The sequence below is a fragment of the Muscardinus avellanarius genome (assembly GCF_963383645.1).
Source record: "Muscardinus avellanarius genome assembly, chromosome: 3".
NCBI classification, from domain to species: Eukaryota; Metazoa; Chordata; class Mammalia; order Rodentia; family Gliridae; genus Muscardinus; species Muscardinus avellanarius.
In genome coordinates, this window is record NC_137788.1 from 7,044,745 (window position 1) to 7,055,990 (window position 11,246).

Sequence of the window (11,246 nt, forward strand, 5' to 3'; positions counted from 1 at the left end):
TGGTCTCTCCTGTCCACGCCCACTTCTCCGCCTCTCTGCCAGGCTTTGTGGAGTTGGCAGGCAGCCCCACGGTCAGGATAGCTGGGCTCCTGGCTCTGGAGAAGCGTGGGCCAGTTTGCTCTGAACCCTCCAGGGAGCTTCTGAAATTTTTTTTTTAAACTAGGAATTAAACCCAGGGGCATTCTACCTCTGAGCGACACCCCCAGCCCTATTTTTGGTTTTGAAACTGTCTCACGAGGTTGCAGAGTGCCTCACTGAGTAGCTGAGGTCTCACTAGGTGGCTGAGAACCCGCCGATCTCCCAGTCTCAGTCTCTCCCAGTTTCTCCCCAAGTAATGGGGAGAAACTGACAAGCGAGTGCCACCATGCCTGGCTTCTGAAATTCTTTCAAGAAAACCAACAACAGAAAGCACAATGCCCAGGACCCACTCCAGCTTGGTTCCAGCCTCCCACTTGGTCACCCCCGAGGCAGGACCGGGCAGGGCTACAACAGGCCTTTCTGAGCGACCGTCCCCGTGTTTTAGGGTGACACTCTACACTGAGCAATGCGAGGTCTCACTGTCTCCTGAGTTTTCCTGGGGGACGGGCTTCCCTCTGGGGAGGAGCAGCAGGAAATTCTGCTTCTCTACTTTGGGGTGTTTATACTTTCTTCTAGGCCATAGATTAGAAAGATTTCTCTCCTTCCCTGGAGATGTGTCCATGGCATAGTTATCTGTGCTGGGCCTCCCTTGCCAAAAGTTGGCTTCCTCTGGCCTCCAGCAGCCCCACCCAACAAAGCTGCTCCATAGCAAGAGCTGCTGCCCTGGCAGAAAGCCACTGCCAAGGGCCCAGCCGGGTGGTGGTGTCTGTGGGGCTCAGGGGTGCACTTTTGGCTGCAGTCCCACCTCTGGCCACAGGACGGCGCCCGTGCACCACCACTGCCCTCTACCCAGGCCAGGCTCCCAGGCCAGGCGGTCTTGTCTTCCCTCTCCCAATCTGCCTGTCCCGGGGCTGGCCAGCCCCCTCCCATCTGTCCTTTGGGACTCCTCCCTCTGCAGTTGCAAAACCAGAGAGAAAAGGGGCCTCCACGTGCCCCGGTACCACTCCAGGAGAAAGGGTGAGCTGGCTTGGTGTCACCGTTTGTGAATAATGGTGAGTCACTGTGGGGCCTGAGCCTAGAATGTTCTGTTCTTACTGGGAGGAGTGACTTGCTCAGACGTCCCCTTTATCAGTGGAGAGTGTGGGAGTCGGTGGGGGCAGAGGTGTCAGAGATTTCTTCTGCAGAATCAAGTGCTTTCGTAAAGTCCTGTTGAAAAAGTCCAGCCCGGGAAATACAGTCAGTCCTTGACACCTGCCTGGGCCCTTCCCACGGAGACGCTCTGACGCCAGGGCCAGCGCTCCTCAGCCCCCTGCTGTATGTCATGAGTTGGTCACATGTGAGTATGAATCTGTGTCTCATGCAGGTTTCACAAAGCAGCTCCTACCCTCAGGACTGGGATACCCTCTGTTTTCTATTTTTCATTTAAAAAAAAAATTCTGCTTGAAGCCAGACATAATGGCCCATACTTGTAATCCCAATACTTGGGAGGCTGAGACAGGAGAATCACAGTTCGTGGCCAGCCTCAGCGACTTGGCGAGGCCCTCTGCAACTCAGGTGAGACCCTGTTTCAAAATAAAGAATAAAAAATAGGGCTGGGGGTGTAGTTTGGAGGTAGAATGCCCCTGGGTTCCATCCTTACTACTGTGAAAAAAAAAGTCTTCTGGAAATCCACTGAATCGAGTCCCAGTCCACACCGCGCTGGGTTTGGAAGTGAGGGTGCTGAGGCCGGGAAGACGGGTGTGTGGCCAGTCCCCGGGGAGGGCTGGCGGCTGGCGGGTCTTTCCCGTAGCTTCCCCCTCCGGCTCCCAGCTGCCTCTCGCCCAGGCCTTGCAGGTGTGTGCCATGGACTGTCTCGGGCAGGGGCACCTGGGTGCTGCTCCAGCCAGGGTAGCTCCCTCCTCCGGGAGGTGGTGGGCATGGCAACGAAGCAGCTCACAGCAGAAGCCCGAGGCGTGTCCCAAAGGCTCCTCGTCCTCTGCAGAGGGGCCGGTGCCAAGCACGCCGCCCAGCTCCCTCTGCTTAGGCCTTTTGACGGTGCAGTGAGGCGGGTGGGGCGAGCCTCGGCTCCTGATGGTTTTAAATGGAAGCTCAGGTTCCATCTAGGAACTGCTGTAGAATGACGGCCGGACAGGGACAGCCACGCTGCCCAGGTGTGCAGGATCCCGGAGCTCTGCTCCCAGCACCTTGTGCTGCTGCCGCCTCTCCCAGGAGCCCCTGCATGAGGTCCCAGGGGCTTCTGGGAGAGGAGGAGGTGACACAGGGCGCTCAGGGCAGGCAGACACTTCCAGGCACACCCACAGCTGGCCCGCAGCTTCCTCGCCCGCACCGAGGTGGGTGTGCTGCAGAGACTCCAGCACACTCGGCTCCCGCTGAGCGAGGCGCCCCGCACCCGAGCCGCCATGGTGGCCAGGGGTCTGAGCGTGCGTTTCAGAGATTCCAGCAAGCCCAGGAGCCGGCAACGGCTGTGTCCACCCGTGGGGAGGCGTCTGCAAAGCAGGTCGCAGAGGTGTGCCTGTCTGCTACCAGGGCAGGACCAGGGAGATGTAGCGCACTGGGTGAATTATCCTTCTGCTGGTTCCCATTCCCAAGGACGAACCTTCTCTCCGCACCTTGCTCTCGGGCGTTTTAAAGGATGTCTCTGCAGCTCTTCTGTCCCTTGGCATGGGGGGGGGCAAATGTGTCTCCATTCTCGGAAAGCTGTCAGGGTCCATTTGACTGGCTGGAGTTGGTGTTGAGAGGTGGAGGCGCCATGTCCCGGTGAGATTTTGGTCCTTATCCTCAGCCATCTGAAGTCTACAAGGACCAGTTATAAAATGCTCTGTGGTGCGGGGCATGGTGGCACATGTCTGTAACCCAGCGCTTGGGAGGCTGAGACGGGGGTCGCAGGTTCACAGCTGGCCTCAGCCTCTTAGGCCCTTTGCAACTTAGTGAGAGCCTGTTTCAAAATAAAAGAATAAAATCAGCCTGGGGGTGTAGCTCAGAGGTAGGATGCCCCTGGGCTCAATCCCCTGCGCGTGCATGCGCGTACACACACACACACACACACACACACACACACACACACACACAGAGAGCTATGTGAGTGCAAGGGACCCTGGATGGACTGCTAACCAAGAACCTCCGCTGGCCTCCATTTCTCTGAGATAGGATGCATCCAGGCAGCTCCTCTCCGTGTAGGACGAGCCGGCTGAGAGGGGGCACCAGGGCTGGTCCTGCCCGTGCCCGGGGAGGAGCCCAGGAAGGTGGAGTTGAAACAGGGCAGAGGCCCGGGCAGCAGGACACCCAGGCGACGTGTCAGGGCTGAATCCTGTGCCCTCAGCCTGCCCTGCTGAGCCCTGGGAACTTGGGGTCGGGCCTCTGTGGGACACGGAGAAGAGGGGCTGCCCCTGGTGGGGGCGTGATGGCCACCGCTGCCGAGCAGCAGGAACAGCCGAGCTCCTCTCAGAGAGCAAAACGGCACCCAGATTTCTGAAGACTTAGACACGGCCAAGAGGGCAAGGGGGGCAGGGCAGATACCTTGTTAAGCCTTTTAAAACGATTTTCAAAGTTTAAAATGATTTTCAAAGTGCCTTTTTGTATGTCAAATGTAAGGTTTATTTTTTAAACGATAAAACAGTTTTGCCAAAAGCGGTGCTTCGGTCTTTTCTTTGGGAGGTGGAGCACCAGGGCCGGGGGCTGCTCACCGGGCGCGTGTGTTCTTGGAGGAAGGGGCTGGGGCGTGAGTGTCCCCGAAGAGGCCGCGGTTGTGCACCCACACGCATCCTAGTGTCTTGGGTCTTAGTCTGCTAGTGAGTTAACGAATGACTGGCAATAATGATAGCGAGGCGGGGCCTGGGCTCCGGATTGTTTCAGCTCTCAGCCGTGGAGGGCCCTAAGCAGGGCTGTCCTCACTTGTAACGCGGGGAGGCCGCCAGCAGCTGCCCGCCGTGGAGCACCACCTGGGGCCGAGCTAGCAGGAAGACTCAGGAGGGGCTGCGGGGGCAGCGGGGGCGCAGCCCTGTCCCTGCACCTGGGTGAGGTGGACAGGAGCAGCCGGAGCCCCAGGGTCCCTGGGCTGTGGTCAGCGGGTGGGAGGGGCTGGCCGAGTGGAGGACCAGCGGGCTGCAGGGGAGCCTGTGTGTAGCATCACTCTGGGGAGGAGGGCCCGGAGGACGGGGATCGCCAGCTCTCAGGGTGGGCCAAGGCTGCATCAAATGGTGGCTCAGAGCCGGGCGTGGCGGCGCACGCCTGTCATCCCAGCACTTGGGAGGCTGAGACAGGAGGATCGCGGTTCTGGCCAGCCTCGGCTACTACTTAGTGAGGCCCTCTGCAACTCAGTGAGACCCTGTTTCAAAATAAAGAATAAAGAGGCAGAACTGCGAGTAGCACGCCAGATCCCTGGAGAAACCAGGCCCAGTAAGACGCTGGGTTCTGGGCAGGGGTCGCGCGCGGCGCACAAAAGCTGGGGCCTGGGTCGCGGGACCCTGGGCCCCGGGCCGAACTGTGCATAGCACGCCAGACCCCTGGAGAAACCAGGCCCAGTAAGACGCTGGGTTCTGGGCGGGGGTCGCGGGCGGGGCACGCCTAATGGGGCTCGGGTCGTGGGACTCTGGGCCCCAGCCGAACTGCGCGTAGCACGCCAGGCCCCTGGAGAAACCAGGCCCAGTAAGACGCTGGGTTCTGGGCGGGGGTCGCGGGCGGGGCACGCCTAATGGGGCCCGGGTCACAGGACTCTGGGCCCCGGCCGAACTGCGCATAGCACGCCAGACCCCTGGAGAAACCAGACCCAGTAAGACGCTGGGTTCTGGGCGGGGGTCGCGGGCTGGGCACGCCAGATGGGGCCCGGGTCGCGGGACTCTGGGCCCCAGACCGAACTGCGCATAGCACGCCAGACCCCTGGAGAAACCAGACCCAGGAAGACGCTGGGTTCTGGGCAGGGGTCGCGGGCTGGGCACGCCAGATGGGGCCCGGGTCGCGGGACTCTGGGCCCCAGGCCGAACTGCGAGTAGCACGCCAGACCCCTGGAGAAACCGGGCCCAGAACAGAAAAAGATAAAGAAAAATATCGGAGAGGTGGTAAGAAAGCCGTTATGGATGCCAGGACACTGGAGATGCAGACGAAACTTATCTAAATGCACTGGAACTTATGGAAAAATTCGCCATGAAAGAGGACTGCTATTTCTCTATATTGTTAAGAATCTCAGACATCACATATAAGGAGAGAGTTTAGCGGAGACCAAGGAGAAATGCGGTGTTGAAAGAATTCTTCGCGATGGTGGTAGAGACTTGTATTCAGGAGAAGCAGAAACCGGATCTTACCAACTTTATTTTTTTGGAGAAATTACACCAAATGTCGAATGCTACCATCACGCATGCTTAGGAACACTGGACAACATTCAGAGTGGAAAAAGAGCCTGGGAAGGATTTGAAACGGTGGAGGCAGTGGCAATGCCAGTGGCCAATATTCGGGGGAGGCAGAGATCTGATACATTACAACTGGATCCTTTGAAATACTAACCACAGAGACAGTGATCGGAACCTGCTGAGGGGTTAGGCGGGCGCCGGGGCCAGTGGCCGACATCGGAGCTTGCTGTGAGGCAAGGCCACTACTGAGGCCTCCGTGGCTGGGATTGGAACCTGCAGAGGGGTTAGACTGATGCTGGGGCCAGCGAGGCCGGCATTGGAGCCTGCCATGATGCAAGGCTTGTGCTAGGGCCTCCGAGGTCGGGTCCGGAACTTGCTGAGGGGTTAGGCCGGTGCTGGGGTCAGTGAGGCCGGCATCGGAGCCTGCCGTGAAGCAAAGCCGGTACTGGGGCCTCCAAGGCCAGGATAAGAGCCTGCCGAGGGGTTAGGCCAGTGCTGGGGCCTCCGAGGCCAGGATAAGAGCCTGCTGAGGGGTTAGGCCGGTGCTGGGGCTGGTGAGGACGGCATCGGAGCCTGCCTTGAGGCATGACCAGTGCTGGGGCCTCCGAGGCCAGGATCGGAGCATGCCGAGGGGTTAGGCCGGTGCTGGGGCCAGCGAGGCCGGCATCGGAGCCTGCCTTGAGGCAAGGCCGGTACTGGGGCCTCCGAGGCCAGGACAAGAGCCTGCTGAGGGGTTAGGCCGGTGCTGGGGCCAGCAAGGCCGGCATCGGAGCCTGCCTTGAGGCATGACCAGTGCTGGGGCCTCCGAGGCCGGGATCGGAGCCTGCCGAGGGGTTAGGCCGCTGCTGGGGCCAGCGAGGCCGGCATCGGAGCCTGCCTTGAGGCAAGGCCGGTACTGGGGCCTCTGAGGCCGGGATCAGAGCCTGCCGAGGGGTTAGGCCGCTGCTGGGGCCAGTGAGGCCGGCATCGGAGCCTGCCGTGAGGCAAGGCCGGTGCTGGGGCCTCCGAGGCCAGGATAAGAGCCTGCTGAGGGGTTAGGCCGGTGCTGGGGCCAGCGAGGCCGGCATCGGAGCCTGCCTTGAGGCATGACCAGTGCTGGGGCCTCCGAGGCCAGGATCGGAGCATGCCGAGGGGTTAGGCCGGTGCTGGGGCCAGCGAGGCCGGCATCGGAGCCTGCCTTGAGGCAAGGCCGGTACTGGGGCCTCCGAGGCCAGGACAAGAGCCTGCTGAGGGGTTAGGCCGGTGCTGGGGCCAGCAAGGCCAGCATCGGAGCCTGCCTTGAGGCATGACCAGTGCTGGGGCCTCCTAGGCCGGGATCGGAGCCTGCCGAGGGGTTAGGCCGCTGCTGGGGCCAGCGAGGCCGGCATCGGAGCCTGCCTTGAGGCAAGGCCGGTACTGGGGCCTCCGAGGCTGGGATCGGAGCCTGCCGAGGGGTTAGGCCGCTGCTGGGGCCAGTGAGGCCGGCATCGGAGCCTGCCGTGAGGCAAGGCCGGTTCTGGGGCCTCCGAGGCCAGGATAAGAGCCTGCTGAGGGGTTAGGCCGGTGCTGGGGCTGGTGAGGCCGGCATCGGAGCCTGCCTTGAGGCATGACCAGTGCTGGGGCCTCCGAGGCCAGGATCGGAGCATGCCGAGGGGTTAGGCCGGTGCTGGGGCCAGCGAGGCCGGCATCGGAGCCTGCCTTGAGGCAAGGCCGGTACTGGGGCCTCTGAGGCCAGGACAAGAGCCTGCCGAGGGATTAGGCCGGTGCTGGGGCCAGCGAGGCCGGCATCGGAGCCTGCCTTGAGGCAAGGCCGGTACTGGGGCCTCTGAGGCCGGGATCGGAGCCTGCCGAGGGGTTAGGCCGCTGCTGGGGCCAGTGAGGCCGGCATCGGAGCCTGCCGTGAGGCAAGGCCGGTACTGGGGCCTCCGAGGCCAGGATAAGAGCCTGCTGAGGGGTTAGGCCGGTGCTGGGGCCAGCGAGGCCGGCATCGGAGCCTGCTGTGAGGCAAGGCCGGTACTGGGGCCTCCGAGGCCAGGTTAAGAGCTTGCCGAGGGGTTAGGCCGGTGCTGGGGCCAATGAGGCCGGCAGCGGAGCCTGCCGTGAGGCATGCCCAGTGCTGGGGCCTCCGAGGCCGGGATCGGAGCATGCCGAGGGGGTAGGCCGGTGCTGGGGCCAGCGAGGCCGGCATCGGAGCCTGCCTTGAGGCAAGGCCGGTACTGGGGCCTCCGAGGCCAGGATAAGAGCCTGCCAAGGGGCTAGGCCGGTGCTGGGGCCAGCGAGGCCGGCATCGGAGCCTGCCTTGAGGCATGACCAGTGCTGGGGCCTTCGAGGCCGGGATCGGAGCCTGCCGAGGGGTTAGGCCGGTGCTGGGGCCAGCGAGACTGGCATCGGAGCCCGCCGTGAGGCAAGGCCGGTACTGGGGCCTCCGAGGCCAGGATAAGAGCCTGCCGAGGGGTTAGGCCAGTGCTGGGGCCAGTGAGGCCGGCATCGGAGCCTGTCTTGAGGTAAGGCCGGTACTGGGGCCTCTAGGCCAGGATAAGAGCCTGCCGAGGGGTTAGGCCGGTGCTGGGGCCAGCGAGGCCGGCATCGGAGCCTGCCGTGAGGCAAGGCCGGTACTGGGGCCTCCGAGGCCAGGATAAGAGCTTGCTGAGGGGTTAGGCCGGTGCTGGGGCCAACGAGGCCGGCAGCGGAGCCTGCCGTGAGGCATGCCCAGTGCTGGGGCCTCCGAGGCCGGGATCGGAGCATGCCGAGGGGGTAGGCCGGTGCTGGGGCCAGCGAGGCCGGCATCGGAGCCTGCCGTGAGGCAAGGCCGGTACTGGGGCCTCCGAGGCCAGGATAAGAGCCTGCCAAGGGGTTAGGCCGGTGCTGGGGCCAGCAAGGCCGGCATCGGAGCCTGCCTTGAGGCATGACCAGTGCTGGGGCCTCCGAGGCCGGGATCGGAGCCTGCCGAGGGGTTAGGCCGCTGCTGGGGCCAGCGAGGCCGGCATTGGAGCCTGCCGTGAGGCAAGGCCGGTACTGGGGCCTCCGAGGCCAGGACAAGAGCCTGCCGAGGGGTTAGGCCGGTGCTGGGGCCAGCGAGGCCGGCATCGGAGCCTGTCTTGAGGCAAGGCCGGTACTGGGGCCTCTGAGGCCGGGATCGGAGCCTGCCGAGGGGTTAGGCCGCTGCTGGGGCCAGTGAGGCCGGCATCGGAGCCTGCCGTGAGGCAAGGCCGGTACTGGGGCCTCCGAAGCCAGGATAAGAGCCTGCTGAGGGGTTAGGCCGGTGCTGGGGCCAGCGAGGCCGGCATCGGAGCCTGCCGTGAGGCAAGGCCGGTACTGAGGCCTCGAGGGCATGAGAAGAGCCTGCCGAGGGGTTAGGCCGGTGCTGGGGCCAGCAAGGCCGGCATCGGAGCCTGCCGTGAGGCAAGGCCGGTACTGGGGCCTCCGAGGCCGGGATCGGAGCCTGCCGAGGGGTTAGGCCGGTGCTGGGGCCAGCGAGGCCGGCATCGGAGCCTGCCGTGAGGCAAGGCCGGTACTGGGGCCTCTGAGGCCAGGATAAGAGCCTGTCAAGGGGTTAGGCCGGTGCTGGGGCCAGTGAGGCCGGCATCGGAGCCTGCCGTGAGGCATTACCAGTGTTGGGGCCTCCGAGGCCAGGATTGGAATCCTGCCAAGGGGTTAGACCGGTGCAGGGGCCAATGGCCAGCTTCGGAGCCTGGCGTGAGGCAAGTTCACTCCTGTGGCCTCCAAGGTCGGGACCAAAGCCAGCTTAGGGGTTTGACCGGTTCAGGGGCCAGCGAGACCAGAACTGGGTCCTCCCATGAGGCAAGGCCGCTGCGTGAGCCAGCGAGGTCTGGATCAGTCCACTGAGTAGCCAGGCCACTACTGGGACCATCAAGAGTGGGATTGGTACTTGCAACGCAGCATGCACAGAGAAATATCGCAGAAAATATAAATCAGATGCTTCTCTTAATCAGCAATAACTAGGAGGAAAAGGGCAACAGGAAGAGGTTGAGCTATAGAAAGGGCCCTATAGTGAAGCAACTAATGTGACCAATCAGAGGGTATGTAATACTGGAGGACGGAGCCTCTTTAAAATGCAGGAGGTACATAAACAAATGTATCAAAGTAAATCACCAAAGAAGTGTGGGATGGAGGGAGGGGGAGGGAATGGGATGGGGGCTGGAGGAGGGCTAATTGGATGATGTGTGCTTGTATATCCTCTCAAGTCTTGTACTCCAATGTGATTGATATATGACTACAATGCACCAATTTAAAAAATAAATTAATTAAAAAAAAATAAAAAATAAAGAATAAAAAGTAGGGCTGGGGGTGTAGCTCAGAGGTAGAACGCCCCTGGGTTCCATCCCCAGTACCGAAAAAAAAAATCTTATAAAATCTAGATCCTCCTCCTGGTATTAATTTCCATTTTAATAGCATATATCAGTAATTTTATTTGCAACAGAGGGAATTGCTGAACTTCAAATAAATATTTTGTCACATAATACATTTTATTCTTAAAAACATCACTTTAACATTAGATGTGTATATAAAACATTAAGACGTGTATATAAAGCAGGATTCTTTCCTGTTTTTTTTGTGTGCGTGCGTGCGTGTGTGCGTGTGCATACGTGCGTGCGTGTGTGCATGTGTGTGCGTGTGCGAGTGCATACGTGTGTGCGTGCTTGTGTGCATGTGCGTGTGTGATGTTTAACTCTCTGCCTCAGCTTCCACTTTGGGTTCAGTTCTTTTCACCTTTTCAGGGCTGAACACGAACTCTTTGCTACCACCTGGATCCTCCTGTCCCTCCTATCCTTCCCGCCTGGCTTTTGGGAGAGAGAGAGGTGCGTGCGCGTGCGCGTGTGTGTGTTATTGGGGATTAAAACCAGGGGCATCTATCTCTGAGCTACACCCCCAGCCTTATTTTCCATTTGGAGGCAAGGTCTCCCTAAGTTGCCGAGGCTGTCCTCAAACCTGCAACCCTCCCTTCTCGGCCTCCCATGAACTGGGATCCCAGGTGCGCACCGCCACGCCCGGCTTAGGTGTGCCGTTTTTCTCTAGCTGTCACCCAGCTCTGGTGGCTTCTCCGTGTCAGCCGGCCCTCCGCTGGCTTTGCTTTCTCCGGGCCCCGCCCAGCGGTCCCCCCTTTCTTTTGGTCGCCGAGTACCATGTGCTGTCTGATTTCCGGGGGGCTTCTTTCTTTTCTTTCCTTTCCTTTTTTTTTGTTTTTTTTTTCCGGGCCTGGGGATGGGACCCAGGGGCATTCACCTCCAAGCTACACCCCCCGCCCTATTTTTTATTCTTTATTTTGTTTGTTTTTTGCGGGTCTGGGGATGGAATCCAGGGGCATTCTACCTCCGAGCTACACCCCCTGCCCTATTTTGTATTTATTTTGAAACAGGGTCTCACTGGGTTGCAGAGGGCCTCACTAAGTAGCTGAGGCTGTCCGTGAACCGTGATCCTCCTGTCTCAGCCTCCCGAATGCTGGGATGACAAGCGTGCATCCATGCCGGCTTGGCTTCTTTTTTTTTCTTCTGACGTGTCCTGCCCTCCCTGTGTCCTCACCCTGCACTGTGTGCTCCACCCTGCACTGCCCGAGCCCACCTGTCCACCCACACGTGCAAAGCACAGCGTGGGGCTCAGGCCTGACACCTGCCCCCCCAGGACCCCAGGACCAGAACCGGGGACCAGACACCTGTGCTCTCAGGGTTCCTGTCTTTGTTCTCTCAAATCCTGAACTGCTTTATTTTGGGTTCATCCACCCATCTTGGGGAGCCCTCCTTCCCCTCCCCCTCTGGGTTCTCACCATTTTAACCCAGACACTATTTTCGGGGCCGCCTCCCTCTGCGCTGTCTTGACCTCTCAGGAGCT